Genomic DNA, 10017 nt, shown 5'->3' with positions numbered 1-10017 from the left:
GACTTCTGTTATAAAGCAGGCGCTTTCAAAAATACAAAGGGATACTGTTTCTCTTATGAGTAATGCGGTAACCTACAAGCAAAAAGTTCACCAAAAAAATATGAATTGAGACAGCATAAGATTTATTACAATGGCCACAGAAATGATTCCCCCTAACACTTAAATTGGCTAATTATTCACAGCTGCTTCCAATTTACTGCAGGCTGTTAATTAAGCAGCAAGAGTGCTCTGCTGGGGGTAGCTCTTCTACAAACCCTGAATTACTTCACGCTGAAATGGCCAGGCCGTGGGGCTGCTGATCTGCACAATCCACGGTAAAACAATTTGTTATTCATGCTTAACCATCAGCCTCCGACTGGGTTCAGACAAAGCTTCTGAGCTTCACAATTTCCTCGTCGTTTGTATAATTATCTCATCACAACAGGACAATCGGGCCCGGCCTGAAAAGTCCAGTTAATGTTTGCAGCTCCTATTAAGGAATAATGTCGGGTAAACAGATAAACTTGGAAAGCCCACACCTGATAATCTTAATTAATCTCTGGATCTGCGGCCATAGAATCCGTGTTAAGGTTTAGCATAACAGCAGGCGGCTGTGTATCCTAGGGTTTATTCCGAAAGCTAACAGACATTTAAGTGCAAGTGAGTCCTGCGTCACGTGTGCGCTCGAGAGTGCAATGGGAGTAATCTGCCCCCGAGGCAGAGAATGCGATGCCCGGCTGCTGCCCACTGGGGAGATCTGCAGCACACACAGAACAAAACCCAACTTGTTACCAGTAACCTTTCAAATCCCTGATCCAATTTGGGGCCGGGTTTGTTCCCCCCCCCCCCCCCCCCCATATTAAAAAAGGATTGAGCTATCTGGAAGAACCATGCAATTTCCTTCTCCCTGTAATTCCAGCTCAGCTTCGCCTTTCACGAGGTAATCTCCAATTATTTACCTGTTCTACTGATACATTCAGTTAGCAGGGCTTGCGCCTGTGTATATGTGCGTAAGGTGAGGTGACAGGGTTTTTGTGTTTGGCGGTCTGTGACTTCCTGGCGCGCAATGCGGCTCTAAACGAAAAAGCGTGTGTTTTTTTTTTTTTGTTACATAGCCCCTCTTAGATTTCTACTAGATGAATGCTATTTTATGTGTTTAATCACAGAATCTCAACCTTTTATCTGATAATTACACCTAAAAAATATTTTTAAAATGTATAGGTTTTTTTTTTTTTAGGTACAAGTAACAACTTGTATACTCCGACACACAGGACAATTATTGTGCGTACATACTTGGAAACCGCACTTCATTACTACAAATCCCAGAATGCATAGGTTTGGTAAATGAAAGCACAGGACTGAAAGGGTTGTGTCCTGTCGTTATTTGACAACCGCGACATTAAAAAAGCAGTGCAGTAGTGGTTGTTTGCTAAAAATGCGGGTGTACCAAAGTTTGATACATGTCACGTTAAGACTTAAAAACATTTTTTTTCCAAACCTTAGTTAGAAAAATGTGATGTTTCGATACCTTTTACTTGTTGAAGACAGAGTTGGGGTTCCGTTGGCTCTTTTTTGTTTTGTTTTGTTAGCCAAAAGGTGTTTTATCCCATACATGCCTGATGCTTTTTCAAGGTTCCCAGGCAAATAATTCCAACTTTATTTTGGTGCCGAGTATCGATGGGTGTATCAGAATAATCTGATATGTATAGACTTTCAAATTAAGTAATTGCTTAGTTTATTAATTGGTCCGCCTGGTGTTTGCCTTTTCTTCAGGGTAAAACACGGTAAAACGATCCCCAGAGTTCGGTGTCTTCAGTCTGGGAGAACCCGGCCTGGTGCTTCAAGAAATCCGGAAACAGAAAAGTAGGCTTCTGTTTGAGACGAATGTTTCGTATGGTCTGGGTCGCTTCGACTTACTAAATAGTGTTAACACGAACAATGGTATGTAAAATGAGAGTTCCCTTCTGGAAAGATGGTGCCATACAATAATACTGTGCATTCGGGGAACTGCAGGTTTTCCTTTGCACTTGTTCTGTTTTTCAAGTCCAGAAATCAAAATCATGTGCAGTGGTCTTCAAACTCCTCCTTCTTTTTTTTTTAAACTAACTTTTATTGAGACATTGAAAAAACAGACGCGATACAATTATATGCTGAATTATGTATACAGACAATGGGCAGGAGGACAGCTCCGCATCCCTTTGGGGCAGGGTCGGGCCATGCACTCTCTGCCCCCCTTGATAGCTCGGAATCTGCTGAACGTGTCTTTAATAGTATCGCCGGTGAACCAAATACAAGGAGAACACAAAAGGAAATGAAAGCAATTACCCACATCCTGGAAATTACCTGGGCAGCTATTGTAAAAATTGCCGACAAGGAGGAAGGGTGTAAGAAAGCAGATCCATGGTTGAGCAGAAGAAGATGGGTCATGCTTGCACCCAGGTAGATTGGGGGCGCTAATGAATACAGGGGCTTAGTGCTCCCACTGTGGGTATGAGTAAAAGGCCTGGGGGGGGGGGGTCGTACACTGGGTCATTGGCCGTTTCCTACAAGTCTAGGGGGGCAGGGAGTCGTCTCCCAGCTGGGGCATCTGGTCACGGAGGATTAGGTCCCAGTGATCTGTTATAGGGAATTTTCGCTGGCCCCAGTACTCCTCTCTGTGTAGAGCAGCGCTCCCTGCCTGTGCCCACTTGGACCCCTCGGCACACAAGTGCACTGCAAGTGCCATGTCCCAAAAAAGATCGTAAGGGCCCACATCACTTGAACATGTGTATCACATCTCCCGGCTCCGCTTTGCATCTGGGGCCGCAGGATACATGCTACAGAGTCTGCGCAGGGTTAGGTAGGCCCTGTGGAGGAGGCAGAATTGAATGTTTTCAAACCAAAGGATTGAAGGGTATTTTGCTGAGGTATTTTAGAACAATCAGAATTGTGGAGGGGCTTCTTCAGGGAGCCCACCCACCCGAACACAAGCATGAGTGTGCTGTCAGTGGGTCTAGCATGAAGGCTTTGTAGAGCCAGATTATGAGGCATCTCCCATGGCCTATCAGATGTAAAGTGTGTAGCAGGAGATGTTGCACCCCTACACCCAGTGTATAGGTCACCCAGTGTCACCATGCATGCAGCTTCCAACACCCTAAAACACCTCCTAGTCCTCCACCCTCAAGGATAATCCCCACAGCATAAGCAGCGGGTAATAAGGGAGAGTGGAGGTGGCGGCTCCTAGGAAACCCTGCCTCAGACACTCAGGCTGTGCGGAGGAGCAGTGCATGGAAGCGACTCTAGATCCCCACCTGGGGCCTCCTGTTTTGTTTGTCATAGCCTGCCAGCCGCCAGGCCACCCACTGAAGCTGGGCGGCCAAGTAATCGTGAGTGAAATTTGGGGCACCCATACCATCACCAGCAGAGGGCAACTGTAATGCACATAGTGCTTTTCTTTGTTCCCCGGTGCCGCAGACTAAGTCAAAGAGCATGGAGTCAAAGCGCCACAAGGTGGACCCCAGGATTGTGACTGGGAGATTAATGAAGTAATACAGCAGACTGGAGAGCATCACCATTTTGGATAGGGCCACTTGACCTGCCACCAAGAGGGGAGGGGTAGTTCAGAATCATATCTGGAAATTGAATGTTTGCAGTCTCTTACTGATGATTCCTTCTAAAAGGTAAATCCCCAAGTATTTAATGGATTGCGAGGCCCACGTCTGGCACCCCAAGCCAACCAGGACCAGCTGTTTGGGGAGGTCCTCCAAAAGAGGAAACACAAGGGATTTAGTGCAATTGATTTTGGGGCCAGAGAGCGCTCCAAAGGCACCCACGATGGCAGATAAAGGATCATGTTGTCTGCGTAGATGGAGACTACGTGTGTGGGTTTCTAAAGGGATACCCGAGCCATTACCTCTGGCTTGTAACTGCGCTGCCAGTGGCTCTAACACCAATGAAAACATGAAAGTCATATATATATATATATATATATATATTTATCTCCAGTTCACCCGGTACTCAGAGAGTGCCACAAAGCTGGTGATGCCTAGCAGGGCCAGGAGGGATTGTAAGAGGTCCGTGAGTTTGAGGAGCATGTCATCCACATACAGATGGACCTTGGAGGACCCTCCTGGTAAAGGGACACCCATGAGTATTGGGGATTGATATATAGAGGCCGCAAGGGGTTCCGTTGCTTGAAGGAACAGCAGTGGTGACAGCGGACAGCCCTGCTGGGTCCCACATCTGATTTGGAATGGTTCTGACAGGAAGCTGCCACAGTTGACCTGATCCATGGCTGAGTCACAGACCCCCACCGTACCTTGGAAATGAACCCTTCTCCCAGGCTAAACAATCGCAGGGTCGCAAAGAGGTCACCCCACTCTATCTGGTCAAATGCCTTCTCATTGTCCAGAGAGAGGGTAAGCACCTCACCCTGAAGCTCCTTGGTGGCTCAGAGCGTGTGCATACGTGTACAGAGGTGATTTCTTGAGGAGTGACTGGGGACAAAACCCATCTGAATGTGGTGGATCAGGGTCGGAATCATCTTGTGAAGGTGGGCTGCGAGGACACCAGTGAGGATTTTGATATCCCCGTTGAGTAGTGATATAGGCCTATAGCTGCCAAAGAGGAGTGGGCCCTTTCCTTGCTCGGGAGGACCACTACCACTGCCTTGTTTGAGATGTAGCCAAGGGAGCCTGACTGTATAAAACTCTGTGGAAAGGCCATCCTCCCCAGGAGCCTTATGATAGGAGAGGACAGAAATGGCTTGCAGAGTTTTGTTTTTGCTGATCTCACTGTCCAAGAGATCTCTGCGAGAGTCATTAAGTCTAGGAAGATGGATGCTATCATAAAAGTCCTCCAAACAGGTAGGATCCGCTGCTAGCTCCAGCACGTAAAGTGTCTGGTAGTAGGCAGCAAATTTGTTGACTATATCTAGCGGGCATGTAAGTAGCGAGCCATCTGTGGATCATATGGCTGGGATAGCAAGTGCTGCATCTTGTTGCAGTTTTACTGCTAGCAGGCATCCTGCTTTCTTGCCCTATTAGTAGTGGTGGCCCTTGAGCCTCTGGAGTGCATATTTGGCCTTGGTGGTGAACAGGGTATTGAGGGCCGTGTAAGTCTTTTCCAGCCAGTGTCTGGGGAGGGTATCGCAATGTAGAGGTGTGTGAAGGTCACAAGGTCTGCCTCTAGATCTTTCTGTTGGGCTGCCTGTCTCTTATCTAGGGCAGCATCTCTCATGAGTTGTCCACGTATGGTGGTCTTTGCTGCTGTCTAGAAGGCCCTGTAGGAGGAGGCTGAGCCCTTCTTGTGAGACAGGTATGAGGAGATGTGAAAACGGAGTTGCATTTTTCCCTGAAGGGTGCAATTGCGTGCTGCACTCTGGCACCATGGCTTTCATCCTGGGAGGTTAAGCCTAGGTCCAATGTTAGCAGGACTGGAGAGTGATTATCAATGCTGCCTCCAGAATTCGTGATTCCTGAGTGAGGGCCACTGTCCGGTGGGGAAGCAGTAGGTAGTCCAGCCAGGATTAGTGGCCATGCACTGTGGATACAAAGGTGTAGTCCCTATCTGCTGGGTGTGAAATCTGTCCGTGATGTACCAGGCTGTGATCAGAGATCACGCCATTTACAGGGAGTGCAGAATTATTAGGCAAGTTGTATTTTTGAGGATTAATTTTATTATTGAACAACAACCATGTTCTCAATGAACCCAAAAAACTCATTAATATCAAAGCTGAATATTTTTGGAAGTAGTTTTTAGTTTGTTTTTAGTTTTAGCTATGTTAGGGGGATATCTGTGTGTGCAGGTGACTATTACTGTGCATAATTATTAGGCAACTTAACAACAAAAAAATATATACCCATTTCAATTATTTATTATTACCAGTGAAACCAATATAATATCTCAACATTCACAAATATACATTTCTGACATTCAAAAACAAAACAAAAACAAATCAGTGACCAATATAGCCACCTTTCTTTGCAAGGACACTCAAAAGCCTGCCATCCATGGATTCTGTCAGTGTTTTGATCTGTTCACCATCAACATTGCGTGCAGCAGCAACCACAGCCTCCCAGACACTGTTCAGAGAGGTGTACTGTTTTCCCTCCTTGTAAATCTCACATTTGATGATGGACCACAGGTTCTCAATGGGGTTCAGATCAGGTGAACAAGGAGGCCATGTCATTAGATTTCCTTCTTTTATACCCTTTCTTGCCAGCCACGCTGTGGAGTACTTGGACGCGTGTGATGGAGCATTGTCCTGCATGAAAATCATGTTTTTCTTGAAGGATGCAGACTTCTTCCTGTACCACTGCTTGAAGAAGGTGTCTTCCAGGAACTGGCAGTAGGACTGGGAGTTGAGCTTGACTCTATCCTCAACCCGAAAAGGCCCCACAAGCTCATCTTTGATGATACCAGCCCAAACCAGTACTCCACCTCCACCTTGCTGGCGTCTGAGTCGGACTGGAGCTCTCTGCCCTTTACCAATCCAGCCACGGGCCCATCCATCTGGCCCATCAAGGCTCACTCTCATTTCATCAGTCCATAAAACCTTAGAAAAATCAGTCTTGAGATATTTCTTGGCCCAGTCTTGACGTTTCAGCTTGTGTGTCTTGTTCAGTGGTGGTCGTCTTTCAGCCTTTCTTACCTTGGCCATGTCTCTGAGTATTGCACACCTTGTGCTTTTGGGCACTCCAGTGATGTTGCAGCTCTGAAATATGGCCAAACTGGTGGCAAGTGGCATTGTGGCAGCTGCACGCTTGACTTTTCTCAGTTCATGGGCAGTTATTTTGCGCCTTGGTTTTTCCACACACTTCTTGCGACCCTGTTGACTATTTTGAATGAAACGCTTGATTGTTCGATGATCACGCTTCAGAAGCTTTGCAATTTTAAGAGTGCTGCATCCCTCTGCAAGATATCTCACTATTTTTGACTTTTCGGAGCCTGTCAAGTCCTTCTTTTGACCCATTTTGCCAAAGGAAAGGAAGTTGCCTAATAATTATGCACACCTGATATAGGGTGTTGATGTCATTAGACCACACCCCTTCTCATTACAGAGATGCACATCACCTAATATGCTTAATTGGTAGTAGGCTTTCGAGCCTATACAGCTTGGAGTAAGACAACATGCATAAAGAGGATGATGTGGTCAAAATACTCATTTGCCTAATAATTCTGCACTCCCTGTATGAGAGTTCTGTCGGCATTGTTTCTGGTATCTAGAGGTCCAGTGCCATCCAGCACAGTATCCTGTGCCAGGTTCCAGTCGCCCGATGAGGAAGGAAGGTGCCAATTTCTGTTAGGAGGGGATTGAGTTGTAGGAAGAACGGACGCTTGGACCCCGTGGGAGCATAGAACAAGCCGGCACACATTATCTGGTCCCCAAGTTTCAGTTTTGCAAAGACAGTGTCCGTCCGAGTCAGACCAGGATTTAAGGACAGTGATGGGTAGGGGCTTTTGAATGAGAATTATGACTCTGCATTTCCTGAAGGGGCCAGACCTTGTTACAGTCGCCTCTGGGCAGCTGCTGTAAAGCATTCATTCCACTCAGTCTATTGTAGTTGTTCAGACTCAGAGCGTGAACGATGGGTCTCTTGCAGCAGAGCCACATCAACTCTTTCGGACTGAAAGTAAGAGAGCACTTTGTTGCACTTTATATAGTGTTATGGTCAACATTGGACAATGATTTTGGGTCCTGCCAGGAGGGGTGGTGAGGTCAGGATTGGTGGAGGGATGAAGGGAGCGATGGGGGAGTGGGAGGTCCTGTGATTAGTGGCAGGTCATAGGTCACTGGGTGAGGGGGAGGGAAGCCTGAGGGAAGTAGTGCCAAGGGCGTTTGCTGTGTTGCAGGTTCAGCTCTGCAAAGTGTGCAGTAAATGTGGCAGAAAGAGTCCCAATGGGGTAAATATCAACAATCCTCTCAAAGCAGTACACACACCTGTATACTTGCAACAAGGGAGGACAGTGCAACTGAAAGTATAATGCAACTTTGGGAACATTTGTAACATTGGTAATGAATTACAGAAATACACTGGTCTCAGTCTTCACACTGGGGAGACCAGCAGGGAGTGAGATTTGTCATGGTCCTGGTTGATAGCTGACACTGCCTGGATGGCCAGATCTCTGTCATCCTGAGAATGGGGTGGTTGCTCCAAGACTCTGCCCCTACAATGGCTCTCCTCAGAGCACCAGTGGCCTTAGAACATGGTGGGGGGGGGGGGGCATAGGGTGGGAGTCTAGCTGGTGGTCTGGGGGCGTGGTCCATGGTGTGGTAAGTGAGGTCTTCCAAAAAGTGAGGTAGGGCATCCGGGTAGAGGAAGTCCCTGAATCTGCGATCCTTTTGTGATCCACTTACATGCAGGCTCAATTTGGGCAAATTTGATGTCAAGTTTCTGAAGTTGGGTCGGAGGGCCAAGAACGCCTTCCTCTCTCAGGAGAAGGCGTCAGCTATGCAGATCTCGTGTCCCTCATAATCGTATGAGCCATGGGCCTGGACCACAGTGAGGAGCTGTCCTGCTTCTTTGTGGCAGAGGAAGGAGGCTATCAAAGGGGGAGATCACCTCAAAGTTTCTTGTCTTGCCAGGCCTTAGATTTGTGCATGCTGGACCTCCAGAAGGGGGGAGGATGTAAGGCCAGTGAGAGTTGGTAGTGTGCTTTTGAGGAAATCCTTGACGTCTATTCCCTCTGCACGTTCTGGGAAAATGAAAAAGTGAACATTGTCTCTCCGACTGCTGTCCTCTATGTCCATAAGTTGTTACTCAGGAGGACGAGATCCTAATCCCTATCTATTATTGTGTTGAGTCGGTCTTCTACGGCCCCCAATCGCTGCTCCAGACCTTCCACTCTGTCCTGGAAGCCCACGATCACTGAGCGGATGGATTTGGTTTCATCGGTTAGTTCAATGATTAGGAGTCCATGCCTTCCTGTTGTCGGCTGACTGCCATAACCTCCTGCAGGATGTGGTCCATGGTAGACTCCTGCTGCGGGTTGGAGCGGGGCTGTCGTCGCTCGTTTGTCAGCAGTAGGTTGTGGGGCAGCCATGGTGAGGTGCTGGAAGACGGCTTCTGAGAAAAGGAGTTAGTGGATGGTTTTGCTGGTGTGTTTACCAGACGGCATCTCCAAAGCATAAGTCAGAGAAGGGGTAATGCAGGGAAGTGGGGAAAAGCTCCTGTGTGGGGCCCCACAGGGTCACAGTCATGTTCTTGGGACGTCCCATGTGAAAAGGTTCTGGCAGCGACAGGTTCTTTCGGGTGTAGGAGGGTCCCTTCAATAATAGTTGACAGGCGTTCTAGACAGGAAAGTTCCAGTTTTTCTCCATTCCCTCCAATGGTGCCGGGGGGAGGGGGGCAGACTACTAATGGTGGTTGCTCTGACCAGTCGAGAAAGGGCAGCAAGGAAATCAGCTATGTGCAGGAGGCGGGACTGATGGTGGCATGGCATGGACCCCAACATCTCAAAGGGGGGACCAGCGAGGAAGGATCCAATGAGGGATACAGCCCAGGGAGTGGGGCCAGTGGTTGGGCTCTGCAGTTTGTGGGCCAGTGGCTCGAAGCAAGGCCATCTAGGAGGGTGGCGATGAAGATGAGGGGCTTCCAGGTTTGGCCACAGATATGCAGGTGGTTGAGTTTCCCTAGTCCTCCGTGCAACAGCTTGGGCGATGAGAGAGGGTCTGACCACAGGCCTATTCTGTAGCACAGGGGCTGGTGGGCGGTTAAGAGGTGCAAGCAGGATGGGGTATTCAGGAGCTGGGGCATTCACCTGGCAGGACTGTTGTGAGGTGGCAGACTGGGTGGGTCATTGCATGGTGTGAGAGTTACTGCTTCAGACTCCCCATCCATGTCTCTCCATACTTCCTCAAGAGGGGCCCAGTAGATGGGCAGCATTGACCTCAAGTATCTTCTCTCTGCTCACCATGCTGCCCTGATATGAAGTGAGTGTGGGCAGTGGCGCAGGTCGCAGTGGGTTGGATGTTATAGTTGGGCTCACATTTTAAACTTAAGATACCATAGAAATTCACCAGTTATAGTTAGTTAGTTACCTCAAGTACCTATAAGT

At 48.0% G+C, this 10017-nt stretch overlaps 1 long non-coding RNA gene across 1 annotated transcript in view; it reads left to right on the top strand.

Annotated features, from left to right (window-relative positions):
- The first annotated feature begins 251 nt into the window (after positions 1–251).
- Positions 252–10017, top strand: part of LOC138258742 (uncharacterized) — a 34310-nt gene continuing 24544 nt past the window's right edge. The window contains exon 1 of the long non-coding RNA XR_011198540.1: positions 252–314. This is a non-coding gene — a long non-coding RNA (uncharacterized lncRNA). The remainder of the gene's footprint in view (positions 315–10017) is intronic.

This window comes from Pleurodeles waltl, chromosome 9 (genome assembly GCF_031143425.1).
Source record: "Pleurodeles waltl isolate 20211129_DDA chromosome 9, aPleWal1.hap1.20221129, whole genome shotgun sequence".
NCBI lineage: Eukaryota > Metazoa > Chordata > Amphibia > Caudata > Salamandridae > Pleurodeles > Pleurodeles waltl.
Note: the sequence above shows the minus strand (reverse complement) of the source record. Positions and strands in the feature narration are given on the sequence as shown.